Source organism: Sciurus carolinensis, unplaced genomic scaffold (assembly GCF_902686445.1).
Source record: "Sciurus carolinensis unplaced genomic scaffold, mSciCar1.2, whole genome shotgun sequence".
NCBI classification, from domain to species: domain Eukaryota; kingdom Metazoa; phylum Chordata; class Mammalia; order Rodentia; family Sciuridae; genus Sciurus; species Sciurus carolinensis.
In genome coordinates, this window is record NW_025920116.1 from 241771 (window position 1) to 268883 (window position 27113).

At 55.5% G+C, this 27113-nt stretch overlaps 1 pseudogene; it reads left to right on the forward strand.

Moving 5' to 3' along the window:
• Window positions 1-27113, forward strand: part of LOC124973567 (probable RNA-binding protein 19) — a 65828-nt pseudogene that overhangs the window by 25827 nt on the left and 12888 nt on the right.

Consider the following 27113-nt stretch of genomic DNA (forward strand, 5'->3'; position numbering starts at 1 on the left):
GTGTGAGTTTGTCCTCTGTGAGCACTGCCCCTGTGAGCTCGGCCTCTGTGAGCTCATCCTCTGAGCACAACCTCAGTGATCTTTGCCTCTCTGAGAATGGCCTCTTTGATCAAGGCCTCTGTGAGCACAGCCTCTGAGAGCTTGGCTTCTGTGAGCATGAAATCTGTGATAATAGCTTCTGTGAGCAAGGCCTCTGTCAGTAAGGCATCTGTGAGCTCTGCCTCTGTGAGCTAGGCCTCCGTGAGCTCAGCCACTGTGAGGTTGGTCTCTGTGAGCTCAGCCTCTGAGAACGGCCTCAATGATCATGGACTCTATGAGCAAGGCCTCTGTGAGCTCATCCTCTGTGAGAATGGCGTTTGTGAGCAAGGCCTCTGTGAGTACGGCCTCTGTGAGCTCACTCTGTGAGAATTGCCTCTGTGAGCATGACCACTGTGAGCAAGGCATCTGTGAGCTCTGCCTCTGTGAGCAAGGTCTCTGTGAGAAAGGGCTCTGCAAGCACAGCTTCTATGAGCAAGGATTTTGCGAGCAAGGCCTCTGTGAGCATGGCCTCTGAGATCCCAGCCTCTGTGAGAAGGGCCTCTGTAAGTATGACTTCTATGAGCAAGGCCTCTGTGAGCAAGGCCACTGTGATCACCGCCTCTGTGATCATTGCCTCTGTGAACAAGCCCTCTGTTAGGAAGGCCTCTGTGAGCACACCCTCTATGAGCAAGGCCTCTGTGAACACAGCCTGTGTGAGAGAGCCCACTGTGAGCTCAGCTTCTGTGCATGGCCTCGGTGATCACAGCCTCTGTGACCAAGGCCTCTGTGAGCATGGTTCCTGTCAGCTCAGCCTCTGTGAGCATCACCTATGTGAGCAAGCCCTCTGTGACCTAGGCCTCTGTGAGATAGGCCTCTGTGAGAATGGCCTCTGTGAGCACGGCCTCTGTGAGCAAGGTCTCTGTCACCACAGCCTCTGTGAGCACAGCCACTGTGAGGATGGTCTTTGTGATCTAGGCCTCTGTGAGCTCAGCCTCTGAGAATACAACCTCTGTGAGCTCGGCCTCTGTGAGCTCAGCCTCTGTGAGCTCGAACTCTGTGAGAATTGCCTATGTGAGCAGGGCCACTGTGTCAAGGCATCTATGAGCTCTGCCTCTGTGAGCTTGGCCTCTGAGCTCAGACCCTGTGAGTGAGGTCTCTGAAGCACAGCCTCTGTGAGCAAGGCCTCTTTAAGCAGGGCCTCTGTAACCAAGCCCTCTCTGAGGAAGGCCTTTGTGAACACAGCCTCTGTGAGTACGGCCTCTATGAAAAGGCCTCTGTGAGCTCAGACTCTGTGAGCAAGGCTTCTGTCAGTAAGACTTCTGTGAGCTAGGCCTCTGTGAGTAAGTCCTCTGTGAGTCCAGATTCTGTGAGCTGAGCCTCTGTGCATGGCCTATGTGAGCTTGACCTCTGTGACCTCTGCCTCTGGGAGCTTGGCCTCAGTGGGTTCAGCCTCTGTTTGCACAGCCTCTGTGAGCAAGGCCTCTTTGAGCACGGCCTCTGTTAGCAAGGCCTCTTTGACAATGACCACTGTGAGTATGGCCTCTGTGAGTACGGCCTATGTGAGCTCGGCCTCTGAGCACTGTCTATGTGAGCAAGCCCTCTGTGCACAAGCCCTCTGTGAGAACGGCCTCTGTGAGCTAGGCCTCTGTGTGCACAGCTTCTCTGAGCTCGGCCTCTGTGCGTACTGCTATGTGAGCAAGCATTCTGTGAGCTAGGCCTCTGTGAGCATGGCCTCTGTGAAATCAGCCTCTATGAGCTCAGCCACTGTGAGCTCAGACTCTGTGAGAAAGGCTCTGTGAGCACAGCCCCTGTGAGTTCAGCCTCTGTGAGCAAGGACTGTGAGCTCGGCCTCTGTGAACACGACCTCTGTGACCTCGGCCTCTGTGAGAATGGCCTCTGTGAGCACCACCTATGTGAGCAAGGCCTCTGTGAGCAAGCCCTCTGTGAGCCCAGCCTCTGTGAGCTAGGCCTCTGAGCATGACCTATGTGAGCTCGGCCTCTGTGAGCTCATCCTCTGTGGGCACAGCCTCTGTGATCACGGCCTCCATGAGCAAAAACTCTGGGAGCAAGGCCTCTGTGAGAATGGCTTCTGTGAGCTCATACTCTGTGGGTACCACCACCTCTTTGATCTTGGCCTGTGTGAGCACCGCCTATGTGAGCAAGTCTTTGGGAGCACAGCCTCTGTGAATAAGGCCTCTATAAACCTGACCCCTGTGAGCTCAGCCTCTGTGAGCCTGGACCCTGTGACCTCGGACTATGTGAGCAAGGCCTCTGTGAGCATCGCCTCTGTGAGCAAGGCCTCTGTGAGCACAGCCTCGGTGAAAAAGATGTCTGTGAGCTTGGTATCTGTGAGCTATGTGAGCTCAGCCTCTGTGAGCCTGGACCCTGTGACCTCGGACTATGTGATCTCGGCCTCTGTGAGCTTGCCATCTGTGAGCAAGGCCTCCGTGGTCTCTTTTTTTTCCTTCAGAATGAAGAGAAGCATAGAGGACACAGCAAATGTGTGTCATGGGTTGGGAAACCAGTCACAAGTTGACCAGGGTTTCCTGCTGGCTGTGGAGGCCGACCTGTGAACTCCTGAGCTGAGTGGCCTTCACACTGCCCCTGCTCACTCGCTTTCATCTCATGCTGCAGGATGGGGAGGGAAACTCTTTAGCCTGGCCAGCACCCACCATCCTTCTGAGGAAGAGGAGGGTAGAGAAGCATCACAGTGAGTGCCTGTCAGCACCAGGGCCCAGCCAGCACCTCTCTGTGCCCTAGGAGGAAGGTGCCTTGCTGACTGAATGTCATAGAAACCAAAGTGCAGTTCAAGGCATTGGGTATTGAGCCACACCCTGCCACTCCTGTGACTTGGAGAACACAGACTGTGTAGAGCCAGTGAGGAAAGGGTGCCAATACCAGGCAGGCCTCAGAGTGTTGCCTGGGCCTGGATCTGTGTTTGTGTAACTGTTGCTAGAATTGTATACCCAGAGTGGAGTGAGGTGTTTGTGGAGGCCTCATACTTATGCAATGTAGATTCCCCTGCAAGGAAAAAGAATAAAGTATTCACATAAAATAGTTCTTGAAAGAGCTTTGCAAGCAATGCCTGCGGTTTCAGCTCCAAGACCCTGGATGTGCCACCCTGCAGAGCCTCTTCTCTGTGTTGACCAATAGCAGACTTCCTGGGCTTCTTTCTCGCCTGGCACAGGGAGCCCTGCAGGACTCTGGCTGCCTATGGCTGCTCTTGGCCCATGTGTGTCCCCAGCCAGGACTCAGCTTTGAGCCCAGAGCTGCCACACCCCACTCAGTTTGTGAGAAGCAGCTGTCTCCTTCCAGGGAGAAGATTTGAGGTTGCAAGCCACTTTCTGGACATGGTGCCCACCGATGGACCATAGGAGGCAGACAGTGGGAAGAGGGAGAGGCCACACCTGTACAGGGCACAGGCACCTGGCTCTCAGAGTCACTCATGTTTAATCCACTCGCAGGAAGCTTTTTCCCATGTGGTGATGCAAGGTCCTTATAGAGCTTTAGAGAAGGCAGGAAGCAAACCAAAGAAAGCAGAGTGTGGGTGTCAGGTGGGAGTGGGAGGGAGAGTGACCAGGGGACATGGGTGGCCAGCTGAAAATGTCCAGTGTGCCCCAGTCTCACCCTGCTCTGTCCCTCACTGGGCATGAAGTTCAGGTGCTCCCATGGAGCAGAGAGCAAGGGACCCAAGCCCACAGAAGTACACTAGGGGTGCTGGGGCCTTGGGTTCATGTGTGGAGGGCCTCAGTGGACAGAGGCCTGAAGCAGTCCAAGGCCAATCCCTGGTGCTGTCCCTGGACAATCCTTAGTGACTGCTGGTTGCCCTTGGCAGGGGTGCTCCCCGCTCTGCTGGACCCTAGCCCCTGCCAGGACCTGAACCTGAGGCAGGCCTGATCTGTGGAAGGATGGCACTCAGATGGGACCAGCTGGGAAATGGGAGCTCAGATGAGCAGGTGAAGAAGAGAGGAGGAGTGTTGGCCAGCCCTCCTGCCCAGAGAAGACGAGCCCTGCCAAGAACACAGAGCCCCAGAACTGATGGTCAGGGAGGCACAGAGCGTGCCCGACAATGGCGCAGGGTGCCAGTGTTACCAGGGACCTCAGGGAGCGCCTGCTCTGAGCCCAGCCACAGCTGGTGACTCTGTCCCCCAGAGTTGTGAGCTATGCCCTCTGTGTGGGTGGAAGAAGAGGCTGGGCCTCTGGGAAATGCTGAGTTTGTGCTGAGATCAGAAATGACAGATGCACAGTGATGGCCCGGGGAGGTGTCCTGCCAGATCCCTGTGGTGCTGGGGAAATCAGTACTGACCTCACTGCTGGATAGCAATAGCCAAACGATCACTCCTACCTGTGAGCATGTGAGCTCTCTACCAGGGAAGGTGGAGAGACTGTGTTCACCCACACTGGGATATGCCAGGGGACTCAGTGCAGGACCTCAGCCTCAGCTCAGCAGAAGCCATCTGGGCACTGCCTTGGGCTCCGGCTGGCTCAGTAGAGGGGCCCAGCAATCTCTGGCAGGTGCTCTGCCCCTCCCTGAAGCTCCTGCCTGCCCATGGACACTAGGACTCCTGTGGCCCCACTGCTCAGATGCCTCCCCTCTGCATGGGCTCCTCCTCTGTGCCTATGCACTTAAAACTATTCAGCCATCATCAAAGCACATCCCGCCTGATGCTTGCTGACCACCCTCTGTGGGCTGCTTTGCTAGGCATGATCTCAGGCCTCATTCTGTGGAGTGAGTTTTATTTAACAGATATATGTGAACAGACAGTAGGAGGCCCAGGTGCCCAACACCATGCCTGCAATGTCAGCTGGGAGGGGAAATCTTCTTCTGCACTTGGCTCTCAAGCTGAGCCACCTCAGACTGTCCCTGGTCTGGATGCTTCTGTGCAGCCTCCATTATATTCTTTGTTCAGACCATGTTAGACATGACTTTTTAACTTGGAAGAGGAAGTGCAGGGTGGCTCTAAGACAAAGTTCATTTTTACAAAATTACATGGAGATCACAACGTCTGTGAATTTGAGTACTGCCTTTTTCACTTAGCATTATGCCATGAGCATGTCCCCATGTCATTAGATGCTTTACTACAGGGACTTTGGATTTATACAGAGACCCTTTATGTAAATGTAGTCACTACTTTTAAATTGACTCACTTAAAACCACTGTCTTAATGAAGATTCCATTGTTTTCCCCAGGTTTGATTTTAAAACTTACAATTCACATTCTTGGTGGTCCAAATCTTAGTGTGTGTCTGTTTGATTGTTTCCTCAGGAGAAAAGTCAGGAGTTAGAATTACTGATCCAAAGGAGGTAAAGGTCTAGTACACGCCTGAGACATGGAAGATCAGCTCTTCTGAGATTTCACACAAAAGGACACACTCATCAGAGAGGTATGGAAATGATGCTTAATTCCTAGCAACAGCTGACAACCTGAGTGTTTTGTTTTGGAAAATCTGCTTTTTTGACCATTTAAAGAATGGCACCTGTTTTAGTTTGTGTTCTCTTGGCAACTGGTGAGGTTGAACAGTTCTCATATGGTGACAGGCTGCTTATTAATCTTTTGCGAATTGCATATTTGTATCCATAGTCCTTTTGACCATGGAGATACCTTTTTTCTATTGATTTGCAAGTACTCTTTACATATTGAGAGAATTAACAGCCTTGGAATACTGCATGTTTTAAGTATGTTCCCCAATTTATCATTTTCTCTATTTTATTAACTTGAAAATGGTATGAAAATTTTAGGTCGCCAAATCCATCAAATTTTTCCTTAGTGTTCCTACGTTGATATCATGTTTACAGAAATCCATCTCCACACCAGATATGTATGTATAAAATATTCTTTCCTTAGTTTCTTATGACTTTGCTGTTGTAGTAATTCATCTGGAGTCTGTATAGATATGTGGTGTTCTACGTGTCCAATGTATTTATCTGTTTATAGTTGAGCAGTTATTCTGGTTCAGTCTGTCTCCACTGATTTAAGGTGCAAGTAGCCTTACACTAAAGGGCAGCAAAGTCTGGCTTTATCTTTGCCTGCTCCATTGAACTCTGCCTTGTCTCTGGCACTGAATCAGCCTTCCTGTTTCCTTACCCGTGTGAGACTTCTACATCCCACTCTATACATTAGTGAAGTTCACAAGGAAGATTTTTTTGTGTGTGTGGGAATTTTATTTGGTTTGCTAGTCAATTTGGGGTGAACTGACATCCTTACAGTATATGTCAGATTGTTCACCTAGAAATAGAAAGTGCTTTTATTTGGTTTGTTTCCTCAGTAAACATTGCTGGATAAAGGGTATTTTTCATAATGTTTATTGACTTTTATTTTTATGTCATGTGGTTATTCTGAACAGCTTTTTAATTATTGCTGGTGTATAGAAATTCATTATATTCATAATAGTGTTATTTTGCTGCTGACCCTCTACCTTGTAACCACAGTTCACATTTCTTGGCTCTTTGTGATTTGCTGTTTGAGAGAGGGGCAGAGGAGAAAACCTTCCTGTTGAAAATAACAGCAGTTGTGGCTCTACTTTCCAACTCCTTGGGTTCCAGATGAGGGTGGGTGACAGGGAAGAGGGTCACATGCTGACTTTGCTCTTTGAAAGGTGCCCACAAAGCTAGGAAAGCACTGGCCACTGATTCTCCATCTGGGACACATGTCCCTTGTGAAGTTTGGTGGTTTTGGGTACCAGTATTGAACCCGGGGGTGCTCTACCACAGAGCCACATCTCTGGCCCTTTGATTTTGAGGCAGGGTCTCCCTGAACTTGCAATCCTCTTGCCTCAGCCTCCCAAGTTGCTGGGATTGCACGCATGTGCCACCACACCCAGTACTGGTAAAGTTTTAAATACATATTTGGTTTCTGTCCACCTCCACTGGACTTTCCAGCCATGACTCACCAGTACTCCTCGACATTCTTCTGGCCTTTCTCTATTGCTAAATGCATATGTATTTTCACTCGAGGACTTGAAATGTGTAAATTTGAAGTCTAGTTTCTCTGGTGACAGTACTTGGTGTTTCTAAGATCTGAGCTCTGCTTTAGTTCTCTGCCAACATCAGGACTAGCTCTCACTGTGCAAGACCAGGGAGGACCGTCCTTCCTCACCGGAAATGCTCTAGAACATGTCAAGTGAGGTCTGGGGCTTTACAGAAGTAAAGAACCAGTGAGGATTCCTCGGCGTCAGGGGAACATTTCATTCAGTGGTGAAACTGCATGTACGGTTGCACATCTGTACCAGGAGTGCCCCTGCTGTGTCCTCCACTCAAGTCCCGTGGGTTCATGGTGGCACTCCGTGACTGTTTAGAAAGTCCTTGCTGTCTTTCTCAGTGCTTCCTTTCTGGCACAGGGTCCTGCACCAAAGGCTGCACTCACAGTCACCTCCTCAGAGCTGGGTCCATGCATCTCAGGCTTTGGTTCATGTGCCTCAGAGACAGTCTGGGGACCCTCCGTTTCAGCTGATTTGCAGTTTACCCTGAATGCTCCAGCACCTGCTGGGGAACCTCCCCATGCTGTGTGAGTCTTGCAGGACTTCTGGTACTGTGGGAGTTCTCTGCAGTGCCCTCTGGGGATCCACCTTGCATGGCTAGAGGGATCCAGAGGGAAACCTGGGCTCAGGCGCCATTCCGGTGGTGTCTGACGGAGCAACCAGAGGACTGGATCAGAGAAGGTACTCCAGTCAGTGGAGAAAGAAGAGCTCTGCCCACAGGCCTCCATGAAGAGAAGGGCTGGAGGGCAGGGGAAGCTCCCTGGGCTCGGCAGGGGCCTCTCCACTGCCCACAGGGTGTCTGACCACTGAGTGGCCAGCATTCCCTCCAACCTGTGTCCCTGGCAGCTCTGAGAGTGCCCCATGTCCTGTGCTGGATCTCCACCCTCCCAAAGCACAGTGTCTTGGTGGTGGGAATAGCAGGCCCCATGGGGCCTGTCAGTCACTGAACATGGAGGCCCAGGCAGTCTCTCCCTGCTCCTGAAGCACACTCGCCTTGCTGCCTTCTTGCTCCCATGTCTGCAGTCCCCTCCACGGGTTTCCCCTTTCCTGTTCAAATGCACACGGTGTGACCCTAGCCCAGCCCCACCACATCCTTGGCCCAGGACAAATGTCCTCTATGCCCATAGCGCACTGGCTTCCTGAGGCCCTGCTCCTGAAAGAAGCCTCTGGGTTGCTCCAAGTCACTCTGGAAGGTCCTGCACCTCTGTGTCACAGACTCACTCTCCCCTTGGAGCGTGGTTGGGCCTCAGGGAGGTGTGAATTCGATCAGAGATCAGAGAGGTGACGGAGCTACATTTTTCCCCAGGGCTGACTGCCTTCCATTGTGGTGTGTGCCCCTTTGTAAAGCCAGGTTTGCTTTTGAGAGGCAGGGTCTGTCCTGCCTCCACATGTTGGCTGACCTTGGCCTCCTTTGACCAATTGAATCTGAGGCCGTGACATTGCAGCTTCTGGCTGTGCCCCGAGAGGCTCCACATCACTGCCTCTGTGCCCTGGGTTGTGGCCCTAGGGCACTGCTCCAAAACTGGATAGGCTGCTGGGGGCTGAGCACCACGTGGAGAATGACAAAGCAGCTCAGCTGACAGCCAGCACCAGGCAGCAGCTTCTAGACACTGGAAGAGGGGCTGCATGGGGGCCCAGGCAGGGCAGCAGGGACCCGCCAGCCAGCCTGGTGAAATATTAAATCCTTAAGTGACTGGTTTGTGGGTCGGTTGTTCTGTAGTGACAACTGACTGGCAGAGGTGTGGAGACTCTGAGCAGGGGCAATGCCATGGAGGCCTGAGCTACTGGTGCTCCATGGTATAGTGATGACTGGAACTTCCAGTGGTTTCTCTCCCACCAGCTCCTCCACAGCCCTGTGAAAGCATGTGGAGCTCAGTAGCACATGTCTCAGGCACCAGGTGACTGAGGAGAGGCCACCAACATCCCAGGACTCCATCCTTGTAGTCCTCTTGCAGAAGACAGAGATTACGGAGCTCAGGGCAAACAGCACAACAGGCTGCCTTCACCATGCAGAACTGAGGGCAAGGGATGCACAGCCCTGGTGTGGAGAGTGTCTGGTGCAATCGCCCTTGGAGTCACCTCTGCACTCAGAAGCATTCAGGCCTCTCAAGCGCATGAATCATTGGTTAGACTATCAGCTGGCGAAGGGTGTGGAGGCTCACTGGTGCTCAGCAGAAGCTGGGAAATCCTTCCCCACCAGGCCTGGGAGACCAAGGAAGAGGAGGCCTCGGGAGTTCAGGCCCTAACAGAGCAGTTGATTTGTTCTGCTCAGTTAGCACTGTGATATTAAAATGTAAATAAGTCTGTGTGTGTTTGAAGACACATCTGAACACACTCATTGGCATAGAAAGGCCTCTCTTAGGTTGGCCTTTTCCAGAAGTGTATTTGCATTTTGAGCCAAGGCTGTGCCTGACCCACCCTAAAGATTGAGAGGAGCTCAGTGGGTAAGCTGAGGACAGACAGGCCGTGAAACGAGCCTGGGCCTTAAGGGCAGAGGAGATCAGGACCTGACCCTGACTTGTGAGCGTGCAGGGGGCGGGTGTGGCCAGAGACAGATGTGTGGGCTGTCTCATCAGCACAAGAATGTCCTGCTTGAAGAAGAGGGACTCAGGTGCTTGGAGCTGGGTGGGAGCTGATGTGCTGTGGGTGATCCACCATGCTGGCTGCCTCTGGGGACATGTAGACAGAGAAGGAAATGGACTGAGGCTGTAGCCTTGTCCATAAACCCCATGAACAAAGTGCTCTGATTGGAAGGATGGCTTCTCCTGGGAAGCCTCCTTGGGTTGGGTTGTGGGTGCTCTTCCAGGGGCAGCTGGTGCACTGTGGCGGGCCTGATGGGCAACACCCAAGTCCTTTCCATCTCATGCTCTACCATCCTCATGAGCTCGCTCCCAAGGGCACCAGGATGTCTCCCTCTGGCACCTGGAGAGTGGAGAACAGGAAGGAGACAAAGTCCTTCTGTTTTCCCTGGCTCCTCCTCTCTGAAAGGCCCCGGTGCAGCTGCAGGAGATGCAGTTGGAACAGGAGGGGTGCAGCCCTGCCCTCGTATAGCTGATAATCTGACTGGGTTAGGCCCACTTTTCTCTTGCTTTTTCTCTACCCAATTTCCAGTTGTGATTTTCATACCCAGCCAGATTCTCAATCAAGATGGGCATCAAGTTCAGTGTATACTCCTCCCGATATCTATTCCAACTGTCTTCTCTGCCCAGAACTAAACCCCTCAGCTTCCCATCTACCTTGCCTCTTGTCTTCATTTCCTGCACCATACTACCAGCAGGACAGCCCTGGTAACTAAGATGGCACTGTGGTTCCATGTGCAGTCACTTTCCCAGTCTTAGTGGATAAGGTCCAGATTCCTGAGAATAGAATCCAAGATCGTCTGGAGGGCCTCTGCTCTGTCCAGCCCCACAGTCCCGTCCCTCACTGCCTCTTCTCACCTCCACACACACACACTCACACTCCCATAAAAACCCCTGTCCACACCACATTGCTCCTTCTTGCTGTCTTGAGTGGCATCCCTCTCTCACTTTCTTGGTAAACTCCAATTAATTCTATACTTCCAATTCTTATAAAATATTTAGTGTGCATATAGTTCAAGTGTGAATTCACTCTCCTCCAGCACTTGTGCCAAGCACAGGGCTCCCTGCCTCCCTTGCTTCCATTTACCCTCCTCAGACACGATCATTTTCAACTTCTTATTCTTAGCTATTTATCTCCATGTGTCTAAATAAAAGTATCTAGATTGCTCCTTCTTGGATACTTACCTTAGCCCCGACTTGCTGAATGCCTTCATGAAGACATGAACCAGCTTGCTCTTGGTCTGCGTGTCCTCCTGACATGGCAGTGCTGACTCTCTGAAACTCCTTCTACCAGCTGGACTACGTGGGTGTTGTGCACAGGCTCTGTGCACCATGCCACGACTGCTTTCCCTTTGCTGCCCAGGGCTCCCAGAGTTCACAGCTGTCCTCATATCCCTTCATTTTCTTTGTACTTAAAATTAATTACAGCCCGACCCTTCTCTACTTTTCTGATGCTCTTTACAGGTCAACTCCAGGCATCTCTCCAGAACCTTTTGGGGGTTGGAGAGCCTCCTGGCCTCACCCATCATCGTGGTCTGATGATTTCTTTGCCTTTCTCTCATTTCCTGGGCCACATTTTCCCTATTTCCTGATGCACCCCTTCCTTTTTTGGAGGGCTCCCTGCAGTAGTTTTCTGATATGGTATACATTTGAGGTAAATTTTTTGAAGAATCTGGTATGTCTGAAAATAATCCTGATTTTACCTCATTTTTGTTTGCTATTTCGGATAGATACAGAAGTCCAACAGGAAACACTTGCATCCAGGATGTGAAGTCCTCCAGTTTCCTGGGTTGCTGTGGAGAAAGCTCTGGTCCTCTGGTCCTCTGTATGTGACCTTGCTTCTTTTCTATCATGTTCTGGACTCCACAGTGCAGTGTACTGATGTGGATCTACAATCATCCCTTTCCTGGGCACTTGACTTCTTCAATCTGAAAACTCATGTCCTGCTGCCCAGGCTTGTGAAGAAGGAGTAAGCAGGCCTTCACCTGGGCGGGCAGCTCCGGGCTTCCCTGCAGGCCCCGTGTGGGTGCCCTTCCCTTCCTCACGGGCTCCTCTGGCCCAGGGGAGGCGGCGACCACACCTGTGCTGACTAGAATGCAGGAGGTGGCAGTGAAACTGGTTCCTGAACCCACTAGTTGTTCCCAGAGCCACACGGCAGCCCCTGGAGGGTCCCTGTCCTGGGTGCTCTCAAGACGCCTGCAGACTTGTCTCGGTCAGTGCTGTGGTGCATCACTTGGTGCTGCTGCAGAGAGGGCTGCGTCTCCATAGACACCTGCTCCTGCCAGGGCTCCCCAGGCTCCCCAGGGTGCCTTCCTCCTGATCAGGAAGCGAACGTGGTGTCACTGACAGGACTGCTTCTTGGTGCTCCCATGAGAAATTTTCTGCTCTCCAGTTGCCAGGACTCTGCCTGCCCATGTGTGTCCCTTGAGGTCCCTGCAGTACACACCTGTGACCCCAGTGACTCGGGAGGCTGAGGCAGGAGGATTGCAAGTTCAAAGCCAGCCTCAGCAATTTAGTGAGGTCCTAAGCAACTGAGTGAGACCCTGTCTCTAAATAAAACTCAAAAGTGATACGGGTGCGGATCAGTGGGGGAGCTCCCCTGGGTACAAACCCCAGTGCCAGGAAAAGAAAACCTGCAACACCCGAGCACTCTCGGCCTTTGAGATGGCACCTCTGTCCCTTCCCCTGTCCATCCTCTGGACTCCTCCACCTGCCGTCGGGAAGATGGAGGTCCTTGGAAGATTCACACCCTTAGTTGACGTTAGGACGGCCACACCTCGTTCAGGAGAAAGTGCAAGGCAACGTGGAGTGGCTTGGCGTCCACAGTGAGGTGAGGTCCTCGTTCAGGTTCTGAGCATTGAAATGGGCCCCAAAGATGTGAGATGGATGGAGCCCTTTCTTTGTGCATATTGTGAGGGGCAGGAATGGGAACCCAGCAGAGCTCGCCAGCCCCTCAAGACGGAGCGACACTCCTGAGCCAGCCTCCTGAGCCAGGCCTGAGGTGGAGGGGTGTCCACTGCTGGGGCCAACCAGAGACTGGGTGCAGCCACCTGCTGTTGTGGGCGAGCTCACCCCATTTCCTCTGTCACCCCACATGTGGCTCCACATTCCTGGGAACCTCGCTACATATTGGCAACCCCAGGCATAGTGTAATTGGTGTCGGAGGTTTCTGGATTTGGGATGATGTGGAACAGTCCTGGGGGCCAGAGGCTCAGCCTCCATGGTCCTTCTAGGAACAGCAGAGACAGGAGATGGGCAGAGCAAGACGGGGCATGGGAGAGCTAATCATCGCCATGGCTGGTGACCTCAGGATATTTGTGATTCATGGAATTGTCCTGGCGAGGCCAGGCACGGTGGAGAGGAGAGCAAATGGCAAGGCATGCTGCAGATGAATTCCTGAGTTGGTTTTTTCTCCACCTTTCTTTTGATTTTTGTCCTTCCTCCTCCCAAACATTGGCAATGGACAACGACCCCAAAGGAGTGACAGAGGAAATGGGGTGAGCTCCCCCACAACAGCAGGTTGCTGCACCCAGTCTCTGGTTGGCCCCAGCAGTGGACACACCTCCACCTCAGTCCTGGCTCAGGAGTCTGGCTCAGGAGGGTCTCAGTGTCCACCTCTGCCTGGCCACGCTCTCGTGATGATTACATGAGCCTGAATTATCCACTTTATTTTCTTGTAATGGGATCAGCCCTATGTGCAGCAGTGGGCAGGGCATCTCTGTGGGTCTCTTCAACTTGCTCCACAGAGGTGGGACCCACTGGCTTGTGCACCCCCGGCCAGAGGGTTTCTCCATCTGCCTCATGGAAAGGAAGGGAGTGGGAGCTGTTCCCAGGCCTGGCTCAGTCCCGGGTCAGGCCAGGGTGTTCCTTCTGGGGACAGTTTCTTCTAATTGTCTTGCAAACTAGTCAGACAAGCATGTGAGACAGAGAACTGTTCCTCTGACACAGCCTAGAAATCGCCTCGTCAGGCTGGTCCCTTTAGCCTGAGTCCCCCATCTATCTTGCTCTTTGCTGGGGATCCCAGGACCCACTGGGAGGGGTCTCCTGTGCCCAGGCTGCTCCTTCTCAGCTCTCACCAGAAGGACCTGGGAGGTGTTGCTTGCTCAGTACCAGGGCATCTTCCTGGGGTCAAGGGTATTTGTAACAAGTGCCCACTAACGTGGCTTCTGACAGGTGCCAGGGACCAGAGGCCATGCACAGTGAGGTGACGATTCCCACTTCGCAGGTGATTGAAAATGGGTCTCAGGGACGTGGCAGCAAGTGCAGCCACCTGCAGACTATGGGGATTCAGGACTTCAGTGACTCGCCTCCCTGTCAGAACCAGGTTCCCTGCCAAAGGTGCCCACTGTGCAGCGCCTGGCAGGTTAGAGATTGAGGCCTGTCACCTCCGCGTGCTCTGCCTGCCTGCCACTGTGGCCACCTTACTTCCTCCTCCCTCCCCTGTCTCCCCATCAGTGCCCTGAGAGGTGCTGATGGGTTTTCTTGTTTGGGCGAGGGGGCTGCGGCCAGAGGAGTTTGAGGAACACTGTGTCTGCTTGATCCCCAGGTGAACCTCCATGCTGCTCGCGGCCAAGGTTCCTGATGGGTCTGCAGCAGGGATGCATGCTGAGTGGACAGCACCCAGGCCAGTGGGTCCCAGGGAAGTTCATTAGTGTCCTGCAGGGAGGGTTGAAGGGCACTGATTTAAACGTGTTATCTTTTTAAAACCCACTTTATGTGACGTTCTTCAGCCAAGGGCTGCACTTCACTTCGGTGGACAGTGCTCGGCCTTTGACACCTCTTGGATCCTCCACTGGTGCTGGACTCTACCCCCAGCACAGGCCTTGGAGAGCACCAGGTCTGGCTGTGAGTTGGGGCTCACTACCTGCACCTTTCGGCGGATCCATTAGGCAGCCTACACCTCGGCTTTTCTGTGCACAAAACGGGCCCACAGCCCCACCACCTGATGGTTAGGGACAGCAGGAGAACATGCTTGGATACGCCCAGCATGACGCCTGGTCAACAGGAGCCCTAGATAGCCAGAAGGCAGCTCCAAAAAGGGCCTGGGTGGAGTCGTGGGGCAGGAGGAGTATTAGGATGCCATTTCTGTTGTGTTTTCCTCTCATCCTTTAATCTTCTAATTTTTAAATAGTAAAGATTACATGGCCAGTGAAACAGCAGCATGTACATGTGACCTTTAAAAAAGCGTCTGCACAGTGGAAATGCTCAGAACCCAGGGGGGGGACATGGAGGCCACTGGCTCTCAGTGCCCACTGCAGGTCCCTGCAGGACCCTTCCACTGTTCTTTGGAGTACAGAGCTTGCCCTGGGGTATTTTCCAGGCACATGCAGGATCCACAGTCCCCAGACCATGCTGCATCACAGTCCCTGCTGGGAGGGGTCATCCAGTGCAGGCCCAGCCAGGAAGGTATCTGCACCTGGGTGAACATCATGCAGAAAGTCTCAGTGGCAGGGCCCTTCTGTTCTCATGGAGCTTAGAGCCCCTGAGAAGCCACAGTATGTGAGGACAAATCCCTGTGGGCGCTGGCACATGCAGACACCCAGAGCCGAGGTCAGAAAGGCCCACTACCCGCCCCAAGGGAGTAGCAGGCACAGGGAGGTGAGGGAAGTCCTCCTGCTGGAAATGGACCAACCCTTTGGGTCTCTTAATACCAAATCAGAATGGAGCTCAGGCATGAAGGTGGCACGCAGAACCCTTGTGTTGGGTGACACTGTGTTTAAAATGTGTGACTCTTGGTGGCATTCTGCAATCTCTTGTCAAGGAAGCTGGGCTGCAGGCTGCTTCTCAAGGAAAATGACTGTTGGGCTGGCCCCGTGTGTCCCCTGCCCATCCTGGTGAAGCAGTGACCTTGTCCTGGAAGCTGGCACTTAGCTGGGGCCTTGCTGCAACCCCAGAGCTGCCGATGCAGAAGTGCTGGGCTGGGGTGGGGAGCATCTTGGACTGGCTCCTAAGCCTCCTCATGCCACTGGCTTGTACCCCACACACCCCTGCCCTGTTTCTCTTGGCTCACTTCCATCTTCCCTGCAGCCTTTGGGCCTCCACCTTGGACAGGGCAAGCCTCCCACTGCTCCTGCACAGCCCACGTCCTTCCACACACTGCGTGCTCTCTCGTCCTCAGACTGGGGAGTGAACCAGTGTCTCTCTACCAGGGAGCTGAGTTACATCACCAGCCCATTTTATTTTAAGGTTGGGTCTCTCTCTCCAAGTTGCTTAGGGCCTCACTCAGTTGCTGAGGCTAGTCTTGAACTTTCGACTTGCCTGCCTCACATCCTGTGATTTGCTGGGATTATGGGCGTGTGCCACTGCACCCAGCCCTCTTTCTCTTGATTGGGAACTGCCTTGCCTCAGGGTCACTAGCTGACTCTGGACAGACCAGGCCAGGAGGCTCTGCCTTCCAATGCCAGGTCCCCTCTGCCAGAGCCTCTCAGTCTGTCTGGAACATGGCCCAGCTCTGATTCAGAAATGCTATTCAACTGCTCACCCCTGGGATTCCTCATATAGAGAATGAGAGGGTCACACTTGCCTGGCAGAATCCAGAAAGGGTTGCTGAGGGAAGCTGAATGCTGTCCTCTGCAATCAGTTGACCTTGCCCATGGCCCTGGCTGGCAGGAACAGTGGGTGATGGGGGAGTTAAGCCTCAGGCGCTATTCCCAGGGAGAGGTGGCAGGACCAGGGGAGGGGCCACCTCAAAGGGGCTGTCAGTGGCCCCACAGCCCTGCCACAGTCTGTGCACACCCGGCCAGGGCTGCCGCATGGGCCACATCCTCTCTGCCACCAGACAGGCACAGTTCTCAGAATCGCCGTCCAGATGCTGGGTCCTTGGTGAAGCCTGAGTGGCCCCTTTATTGCTGCTGTGATTTCTTCACTGCAATGGAGGAAATAAATACATACGGGTCTCTGGAAGGACCTGCAAGGTCCTGGTGATGCTCCTAGCAACTTTTGGGTCACATACATAGTAGAGTGTCCTCCTCAGCACAACATCTGGATCAACTGCCCCCAAATGTGACCCTGCCACACCACAGCACGTGGCTAGATGAGATGATGTGCAGTGGACAGGGACCTGATGCTTTGGGAGAACTCCAGGCCTCACCGATGATGAAGTGAAGGTGCAAGGTCTTCTGAGAGCCAGGCAGCCCCAGGGTCTGTGGCTGCAGCAGCATAGGAGCCCCCACCATCTTCGAGGGGCCTCTCCTAACGGAAGGGAAAACAGGATGGTGAAAGGCACCACTCAGGCAGCGATTGTACACGACCAAGTGGCTGGCGGGGCAGAGGCAGGGCAGTGGGATGGCCCGGGAGGTCTTCCAGGGAGGCAGCACCAGCTGAGGACTGAGTGGCAAGGCGCCATGGTAGGCAGAGCAGGTGCAGAGCCCCGAGGTAGGCACACACCCCCTCCCCTACAGAGCCTCAAGGAGGAACCCCAGGGTCCTCGCCAGTGAGGAGAGAATGTGAGACGGCGAAGCAAAAGGGCAGGGGTCTGCTCGGGCACCACCTCATCCCGAGTGAGAAGTTCGGAGGTTATCCAAGGGTGCCAGGGCCACCAGAGCTGAGAGCGCGGGTGTGACACCAGGTGTTGAAGACCCCTGCAGAAGCAGCCCTGGAGCCATGATGGGAGCGTGGACAACAGAAGCCCCTGCTGGGATGGAGGGGTGGGTTTGACTAGGTGTCCCCATGGCCCATCTCCCCAGCCTGCCCCAGACAGGACCTCAGCCACATGGGAATCTAAGGAAAGGGGGACAAGGACAGGACACAAGGCCACTGTGGCTTGCCTGCCATGCCCGTTACCAGGGAGCTTTCCATCCACCCAGAGTCAGTGTTGCAGACTGAGGACAAGGACATGGGTGGCCAGCAAAGGTCAAGAGCCCTCCACCCTAGACCTGGTCTGTGGGACCCAGGTCTCTTGTGTGTCTGCGACGGAGCAGGGCTCTGGCCTACCTGGCAACTTTCCACCAGGACCAGGTCCCTGGGGACCAGCCTAGTGACTGACCCTCCCTTGACATGCTCCTGGTGCCTGGCACACTTGGGACTTTGGCCGATAAGGACAGGCGGGCAGTCTCTGTGGACTCGGAGCAGGAGCATGGGCCTGGGGCCAGATGCTCACTTCTGGACTGGCTCCGCTCCTTGCGGCCGGTGTCCTCAAGCAAGTCTACACCCCTGAGGCCATAGCAGCTCCCCGAGTGACCGTGGCTTCTTTCTGCCTTAGTCTTCTCCACCTAGAAAATGGGAATGATGCCATGCCTCTTGAGGGTCCTGGGAATGTGTGACCACCATATGCTGGACACGCACTGGGCTCAGGACACATGCTGGGGCCTTCTGCATGGTCACGTGTGCCTCTGATGTGTTCAGAGGTTGTTTTTTTTTGACCTTTTTTTATTGTAAACAAATGGGATACATGTTGTTTCTCTGTTTGTACATGGAGTCAAGGCATACCATTTGTGTAATCATAAATTTACATAGAGTAATGTTGTTTGATTCATTCTGTTATTTTTTTCTTCCCCCACCCCTCCCACCCCTCTTTTCCCTCTATACAGTCCTTCATTCCTCCAGTCTTGCCCCCCTCCTTAACCCTAACCCTAAACCTAACCCTAACCCTAATGCTAACCCCACCCATGCCCCATTATATGTCATCATCCGCTTATCAGCAAGATCATTTGTCCTTTAGTTTTTTGAGATTGGCTTATCTCACTTAGCATGATATTCTCCAATTTCATCCATTTGCCTGCAAATGCCATAATTTTATCATTCTTTATGGCGGAGTAATATCTCATTGTATATATATATGTGCCACAGTTTCTTTATCCATTCATCAATTGAAGGACATCTAGATTGGTTCCACAATCTGGCTATGGTGAATTGAGCAGCTATGAACATTGATGTGGCTGTATCTCTGTAGTATACTGATTTTAAGTCCTTTGGGTATAGGCCAAAGAGTGGGATAGCTGGGTCAAATGGTGGTTCCATTCCAAGTTTTCTGAGGAATCTCCATACTGCTTTCCAGAGTGGCTGCACTAATTTGCAGCCCCAACAGCAATGTATGAGTGTACCTTTTTCCCCACATCCTCTCCAACACCAATGTTGCTTGTATTCTTGATAATCGCCATTCTAATTGGGGTGAGATGGAATCTTAGGGTAGTTTTGATTTGCATTTCTCTTATTACTAGAGATGTTGAACATTTTTCATATATCTGTTGAAATTGGACTGGCAGATGCCTGGTCATGCTGGCAACGCCTCAGATTTAGCTTATGTCATTTCTCCAGAGCTTATGGCCTTCACTGTGTTTTTTTCCCAGTCGGTCTTTGGCCCTGAAGCATCCGAGACCGTCGGAGGCAGGTGGGCTCCCTGGAGGCTGCACATGTGTGTAGATTTTCAAATCAAGTAACACCTCTTTTCAGATGCCGGGCCCATTAAATATTTATCAGCAGCAATTTGTGCATATTCATTTGATAAATGGACATTAGGAAGGGACTGAGGTGGGCAGCGAGATGACAAGGCCAGGGAGGCCGGAGGAAGCCTGGTCCTTTCGGCCTGGCTGCTCTCAGAGCTTCGGCTCATGGGGAGTCGGCGACAGTGTCCAGCCATGTTTGCCTGTGTGATCCCTGTCGAGGAGCGTGGTGTCCTCCAGAGCTGTGCTGGCTTTGGCTCAGACAGCAGAGGAAGGCTTGGGGAGGGAAGCAGGGTACAGGGGACGGAGCTTGTGTCAATCCAGCCCAAGACTTGCGGGTACCTCCCACATCCTGCCTGCTCAGGATGGGGTTCCCAGCTGGACATGGAGGCAGACTGGACCCCAGGCCCAGAACCTGGGGCCTCCCTGGCCTGGCCACACATGCAGAAGTCTGGGATCCCCCAGAAAATGGTTTCCCTGTCGGGAAGGGGAGGACAGATGCACCAGAGCCTGCAGCATCTTGGAGTGGAACCAAAAATTCCCATCACCACCCCCAGCTGACCGTTTCCTGCCTGGCCCACTTGCTGCCCAGAGCCAGGGAGAAGAGGGCACACCCCCAGAGTGCGCTGCCTGTGGGCCTGACCCACTGTGTCACACGAGACTGGAGCACCTGTCTCCAGACCCAGAGGCGCTGGCGGAGGACCTCCTGCCACCCCTGCCTCCTCCGCGGGCCTCGGTGCTCAGACCCCCATTTGCCTTTTGTTTCCAGCACCTTCAGGGAGCTGAAGATGGTGTGGTTGCCAAAGAAGATGGCCAGGACAGGCACACACAGGGGCTTTGGCTTCATGGACTTACTCACGAAGCAGGATGCCAAGGTAAGCTGTTACCCCTCCCCACTCAGCCTCTCCTTAGAGACTCTGCAGGAGAGGCTCCTGGCCTCCTCATAACAGCATGGTGCCACCCCTGGGGTTTCCTCCTCTTCCCTGATCTGCTAATTCATACAGCAGTCTTGGAGGAACACCTCTGGGTGTTGTCTCTGCAGGACGGGATGGTGCCAGGTTTCCCAGACCTCTACACACCAGAGAGAGAAATCTGTGGTCCAAGTGGACCTGGGCAGGCAGTGTGGGAAACGCTGTGCAGTAAAGCTCTCAGAGAGGAGAGGGAAGGTCTGGGAGCAGCCCATGGGGGCAGGGCTCCCCTATCACCTTTGTGCCCTGGTGGGTCTGGCTTGTGCTGGTTATACACGTGAGGCAGCCCAGGTGACCCTCCGTGTGTGCGTGTGTGCCGACCTTCCGCCGGGCTCCTCCAGCTGGAACGTGCTTGCTGGGTTGCTTGGATTTTGGGGTGCTGGGGACGGAGCCCAGGGCCTCGCACTGCTGAGCCAGATCCAGCCCTGAAGCTATTTGATGTGAGGCCTCTGTTTGGAGCTGGGGCACAGCAAGTTTGCAGGCATCCTGCTGTGTCCTCGGTCACTGCACTCTCAGGCCCAAAGCTCCAGCAGGCAGGGGACTACAGGGCTTCCCTGTGGGCGCCCCCTGCCCCAGCTCTGACTGTGAGCTGCATTTCCCGTTTCTGGCAGCAGGTGGCCTCGCCCTACATCCTCGAGGAGTCCTTCAGTGGGCAGGTGCTTCTTGAAACTGCCCCTGGCATCTCAAAGGGTCCAGGGAGGGTCAGCTCCTTGGAGCCCAGGGTACAGCCCTAGGTCACAGCACAACCCCCATGGGCCCAGGACACCCCTGGGGGCCTGCCTGCCCTCGTGCCAGGTGCCTGTGCCGTGGATGTGTGGCCATGTTTGGACGCCTGCTCCTCTTTCCTGGGTTGGCAGCCTTTCTGTGCCTCCAATCTGAACCCGAGGGACAGCCCCCTGTGGGCAGCAGACTCATGGCAGCAAGGGAGGCAGCAGAGGTGGGCTCCTGGGTGGCAGCACCCACCCTGCCTGGGCACAGTATGTGGCACACTGACCCACCCCAGCACATGGTGAGTACTTCACATGACTCGGCCATGCCCTGCTCGCTGCCACAGTGCCCAGTCCCTAGGCCGCCGTCCTTGGTCCCCAGGTGTGCACACCTCCAGGGTTCTGGGCAGAGAATGCCAAGAGGTCGGTGCCCTCCCCCAGTCCCCAGGTGCTGGACAGGGAGGGGCGGCTCCCTGCAGGGGCACTGGGAGCAGTGCAGATCCCTGTCCTGGGAAGCGCCTCTTGTGAAGGGCACGGCCAGCACTAGCTGTTAGCACACAGACCACAAAACCAGCCTGCAGCAGGTGGCATCCTCGTGCTGCATTCCCTGCTGGAGGAGCTCAGCTCCCCTGTGGGCGTTGGTCAGTTTCCTCTCAGGGTCGCCCGAGGCCGGGGTGCAGTGGTGTCCCAGGAACAGCCAGCCCTGGGCGGCCTCCTGTTGGTCATCAGGGGGACGTGGTGGGGAGGGGCCAGCAGCAAGGTGCCCTCCTGTCACCCCAGAGTGGGGCCATCCTTGGACACAGCACTTGGGTCTGGAGGGTCAGACCAGGTATGTGTGTCCAACCTGGACACTGTGAGCCCCTCACCACATCACAGTGAGAACAGCCAGGGTCAGCAACCCCGCAGGCCTGGTGGACCCTGACCCAGGACCCTCCCGAGTCTTGCAAGGCCTTAGTGCCCTCTGCTTAGCGCTGGCATGAGGAGCAGCACCTGCTACTTATTGTGCCAAGAGGCCTGTTCCAAGCGATCCTCAGGCAGGAGGAGAGGGCTGAGATCAGGGAACGGGGATGGCTGGCAGGAGCTGCGGCCATTGAGCAGTTGGGCTGGCCAGGCTCCAGCGGTCAGCGCTCCCTGAGCAGTTGCCCCAGGCGAAGCCTGAGGTGTCCCCGCCACACCAGTCACCAAAGTGGCCCCGAGTATGTGCTGCCTCTGTTGACCCTGAACAAGGGACCCTGAGTCCTCTGTTTCCTCTCCAGAGATGCAGGTCTCACGTGGCATCTGGGGCCCTGCGGAGGCTGCAGGGGCTGAGCTCAGAGTAACCAGGCAGCTGAGGGCAGCAGAGGGACCATGAGCGCCACCTCAACACAGGACATGGTCCCCACATGCACACATTGTCCCCACTGGCCTGTGGTTCCTCGGACCCTGGGTCATCTGCAGAGGCGCTCCCTCTCCCCGATTCCTGCCCCGACTTGGCCGGGCAAGGTGGAGCCTGTGAATCCACGGGCAGCCCAGCCCAGCCTGCCGCTGAGATGCCCTGCGCACTGAGGACGGGTCCAGCTGTCAGCCCTTGTCACAGGTGTGGTGACCAGAGCCCTTCTCACAGGAAGCCAGGTGGACAAGCTGGCGTCTTCTCCCAACCCAGGGCGTTTTATGAGCTCCTGACATCCTGACAGTAAATGTCAGTCCTTCTGACAGCGCTGGTGTTATCTATCCCTCCAGGTGTGACAGCAGCGTTTTCAAAGAACCTTCCCCACATCCTGCAGGGAAGCAGGAGACGGAGGCTGAGGAATGAAGAGGATGGAGGCTGAGGATAGAAGAGGACCAAGGCTGAGGATCAAAGGAGACAGAGGCTGAGGAGTGAAGGGGACAGGGCATCACATGCCAAGGACCCACACAGAGCCAAATGCAGGGCCTCCCCAGGATCCTGGGCCTGTGCTGTTCACATCTGGCCACAGCCGTCTGTCGGCCACTAATGCTCCCTGCGTTCTCTGAGGACAGTACCTCTGATCGGTGGACCTGTCAGACTTCCAGAATCCCACTCGGCAGGACAGCCCCATGCACTGCAGGTCACACACTGACCCTGGCAGGACTCTGGGGCAGCAGGCAGGAGGCCCTTGACAGCCAGAGGAAGGAGGCCCAGAGGCCTTGTCCTGGTCAGGGTCACACAGCCAGTGCTCCTCAGCTGGGGACAGCTTGGTTCCTCCATCCTGTCCGCTGGGTCCCCTAACCCAGTGCCCTCTCTTGCTGCCCCTCCTCCCAGCACACCCTCAGCTCCCACCTGGTCCTGACGCCTCAGGGGCTTCTGGGAGGAAGGCCGAGGCTGTCCCTTGGAGTGTCTCTTGGAACAGCCTCCCCAGCCCCTGAGGAGCAGTGATCTTCCTCCTCCTGCAGAGGCCCGGCCTCCCTGCCTCCCTTTGCCAAGCCTGAGGCCGGCCCAGGAGCCCAGCCAGGTACACCCGTCCCCACTGGCTGAGTGGCTGCCCCTTTGAAGCCACCCTACCTCCTCTTGCCCAGACCAGGAGGGTCCTGGAGGAGGAAAGGAGGGTACAGGGAGGGCAGGGTCATGAGACTCGGGCGGGCTGTGCCCAGGAACCAGAATATGGGTTTTTCCCATGCAAGACACCTTTAATTCTCCTTCCCCGGCCGCGCCTTTGTACTTCTGTGACTGAAGCTGTTTATATTTGCCGCTGCTGCTGTTGTTATAAAAGGTCTATTTTCACATGGAATATTCTCCAACTAGCAGAGCAATGTGTTGGCTTAAATAAACACTCTGGGGAGCCGGGATGGTGGCTGGCAGCAGCAGAGCGCCACCATGGCTCCAGTCGCTGCAGATCACGGCTCCCTGCACGTTCCTCACCGTCCCACCAAGCCAGGGTGGGCACAGGGAACCACGGGGATGTAAGCCCTGAGCCACCCCCATCCAGGGGACACTGCAGGGCTTCTCCAGGCCTCCGGTCACCACAGAGTCCACTGACAGATCTGCAGCTGGCAGGGGTGGGCCAGGCAGAGCGGCTCCGCTGCACAGGCTCCCTGCTTGTGGGGTGCCAGGCACAGAGCTACGTGGTGCACAGGGAGCCGTCCCATTTGGCCGTCTTTGTGCTCAGCACGTGCCTGCTTGATTGCATGCAAGAGCAGAGGGCCGGACTGGGCCTGTGGGGGTACAACAGAGCGAGGAGCACCACCCCAGGAGGGGCATGGCAGTGGGTGCACCATCCTCACCCCACTCCTCCAGCAGAACCACGTGGGGTTGGTGTGGCTGCGACCCAGAGCCACATCTTCCCTGTTGGGCGAATGTGGAGGAGGGACCTTGACTCCTGGACCCAGCCAACACTCCATGAGGGGACACTGCTACCCTGGGGCCAGCATGAGAATGAGGAGGAACAATGCCGGGAAGCACTGCCCGTGGCACCGCGGAGCAGGTGCAGCCTGGGGCCCAGGCATTCCTTGCTCCGTGCCTTCCAGCAAGTTAGCTGGGAGCAGATCAGGAACCAGGTCCTGGCCCACTCTGCCACAGTGTGTGAGGCTCACATATGCACTTGGGTCTTCTGCTTCCATGTGAGGGTCTACCAAGCATCCATCAGCACAGCCCAAGGGAAGAGAAGATGTGTCTGGACCCTAAGCTGACCCTTCAAGAAAGGGATTCAGGCTCAGCCAACAGGTGTGGACTGAGAGCCTAGAACAAGGACAAGACACCCCAGATGTGTGCACCTCCAGAGTGAGCCCTCAGGGGCAGTGTCCTCCCTCCAGATTCACCAGGCCATCTGTGAGAGCCACCGAGGGAAGGAGCAGATCCCAGCCAAGCTGGAGAGCCTGCTGAGCTCACAGCCTCTGGGGACTCACTTCCAGCAGCTGACATGGGTACCAGGAGCCCGACCTCATCACACGCTGGGCATGGGGCTGGAGGAACAGTCCTTGTCTTGCTTGGTCTTCTGGTGTCCTTCGAGGCCAGGGTGTCCCCATTCTGAAGTTGAGAAAGTGAAGACAGAAGTTCCCTGTCAGGTCAGGGAGCCAGAGAGCAGCCGAGCCAGCTCTGTGCCTGCTGCCGACCAAAGTGCCACTGGCCCCTGGCCCCAGGCCTGCCTCTGACCTCAGCTGCAGGACTGCTGTGCGCTGGTGGGAGGGAGAAGCATCAGTCTCTGTGTTCCACACACCACAGGCTGGGAGCAACCGCGGGTACTTGCCTTGGAAGTGCACTCTGCCACATGAGTCCCTTTCTCAGAAGGGCCCAGAGTTGCCCTCTGTCATGCACAGACCCCACTGTGCCAGCACAGTGCAGGCCAGAAGCTGTGGACAGGGCTGCTGAGAGAAGGCTCACGGGACTCTGAGTGGGGGACAATCATGCCCACTTCAGAGGTGACGGCACTGGCCTCTGCATGCCCCAGCAGCCCTGCCGGCCTGGTTCCCCTGTTTGCTGTGCTCAGTCACTGTCCCCAGGCCTGCTGGTCATCTTTAGCCAGCTCAGTGGCAGCTCACTCCAGGCGTGGGGGCACAGTTGGTCAGGGCAGGGCGGCGTGGCCCGTGTTCATGTTGGAGATGCAGCCCTCTGCCTGCTGGGACCATTCCCAGGGAGTAGGATGGACCAGAGGACACCCTGGGTGGCAGCAGACAGGAGTCTGTCCTGGATCTGCCCAGGAGCCAGGCAGTCCTTTGCAGCCCTGTGGGACATGCATCCTGCCAAGGTCGTGCAATGAGCTTTGGTTGCTGGGAGAAGGTTTGTCTCCCGGGAGGCTGTGAAAAGGGCAGGCCCAGCGTGGTGCTGGCCGCCTTCTGGGGCCTTCTGTTCCTCAAGATGGCCACCAGGCCTGGCCAGTCTACCTGCACTGTCATCCCCATGCCACCTGAGCAGACCTCCCAGGAATTTGGACAAGGTGGCAGGGAGACCCTGGCTCCCCAGCCCTGTGGTCCATGTCTATGTCAGAGGAGAGTGAAAGCCAGGATTCCTGGGCAGCTGCCAGAAACCTGTACAGTGGGGAGGCCCTGGGGCCAGGTGGGAGCTGCTCAGTGCCCCCGGGGGCCACATGGCTTCTGAGCAGAGCTCAGACTCGAGGCACACTGCCCAAAAGTAGCTCAGGTGCCCTGAAGTTGGGGTCCCAGGGTCAAGGTCAGAACACACCTGCACATCAGAGATGTGTGCAGGACTAAGCAGGGCTGAGGGACTCACCAGGGACCAGCAACAGTGGGGACCTGTCACATTGCTTAGGTTAAAGGGATGCTTGTAGGAAAAGGCAAGGGACAGAGCTCTTGTCCTACAGGCGGAGCAGGGAAGGAGTGGCCACCTCCCCCACTGGGCCTCCCATCCACTTGGCCTCCATGGAAACCAGAGTGCAAGGGAGCCCTGGCCACAGGCCCAGGAGTCGCCTCCTACATGGGGCTGGCCAGGAATGACCAGCGTCGGCCATCAGAAAACAGCAGGAAGTGACTCCCAGGGGCAGAGTGGCTCCTCTGTGGCCTCTTCTTCACCTATGACTGCACCCTCAGCGTTCCACTCTGGACCTAGTCTTCCCCAGTGAACCAGCTGGGGGTTTGACCTCTGGGTCCTGGCAGCATGGGTCACTGTCCCCACCCTGTGAAGTCCCAGAGTCCTGCACATTGGGCACAGTGCCAGACCAAGACTGCATGTGTCCAGTCGGGGTCCACAGGCTTCACTCTCCAGTCCAGACCTGCTCCTGCCTGTCCTTGCTGTCTCCGTGGTCTCAGGGGCAGGGCTGGAAGGGAACCCTCAGGACCCTCAGCCAGGTTGCCCTCTCCAGCCATGGCCAACCCTCACCCCCCATCCAGGCTGGAGATGCTCAGTGAAGGAGATGCCATGGTCTGCTCTGGGTGTGGACTGAACACAGTGCCTTCCCTGCAGGGGTCAAGGTCAGACCAGGGAGACTGGCAGGTGCTGTGGGGCAGGCACAGCTGCAGGGAGGGAGGCCAGATGTGCTGGGCGCTGAAAGAGCACCTGTCCATGGCCTGTGCGAGAAGGGCAGGCCTCCTGGCCTCCAGTAAGTGTGTGCACGAGGCTGTTGTCCAGGGCCAGTGTCAGGGAGGCAACATGGAGCCTCTGAAAAGGAAAGGAGTGGGAAACTGGCCTGTCGCAGGTCTTGCCCACTCAGCTTCCCTTCATAGTGAGGGGAGAAGGCAGTTCTTCCTCTGAGTGGGTCCAGGTCCCTGCAGTCACTGGCTACCAGGAAATCCGGGTCCTCAGTATGAAGGGCTCCCACCCAGGAAGGGAAGGCAGCAGAAGCAGGGTTTGGTGAGGCCCATGGTCCAGGGACACAGATCTCCAGAGACACCCGAGGCTGTTGGGCAGAGGCACAGGCCACCCTCAAGCTGGTCTAGGAAAGCAGGGAGGTGGTGGTGATCTCAGTGGTGTCAGTGTGGGAGGAAGCAGCTGGCAGACCTCAGCCCAGGGCAGCAGAGGGCCTGCACTCCCCTGCCTGGCCTGGAATTATCTGTACCTGAGGTGTCCCTGGAGACCCAGGCCCAGGTCATCATTGTC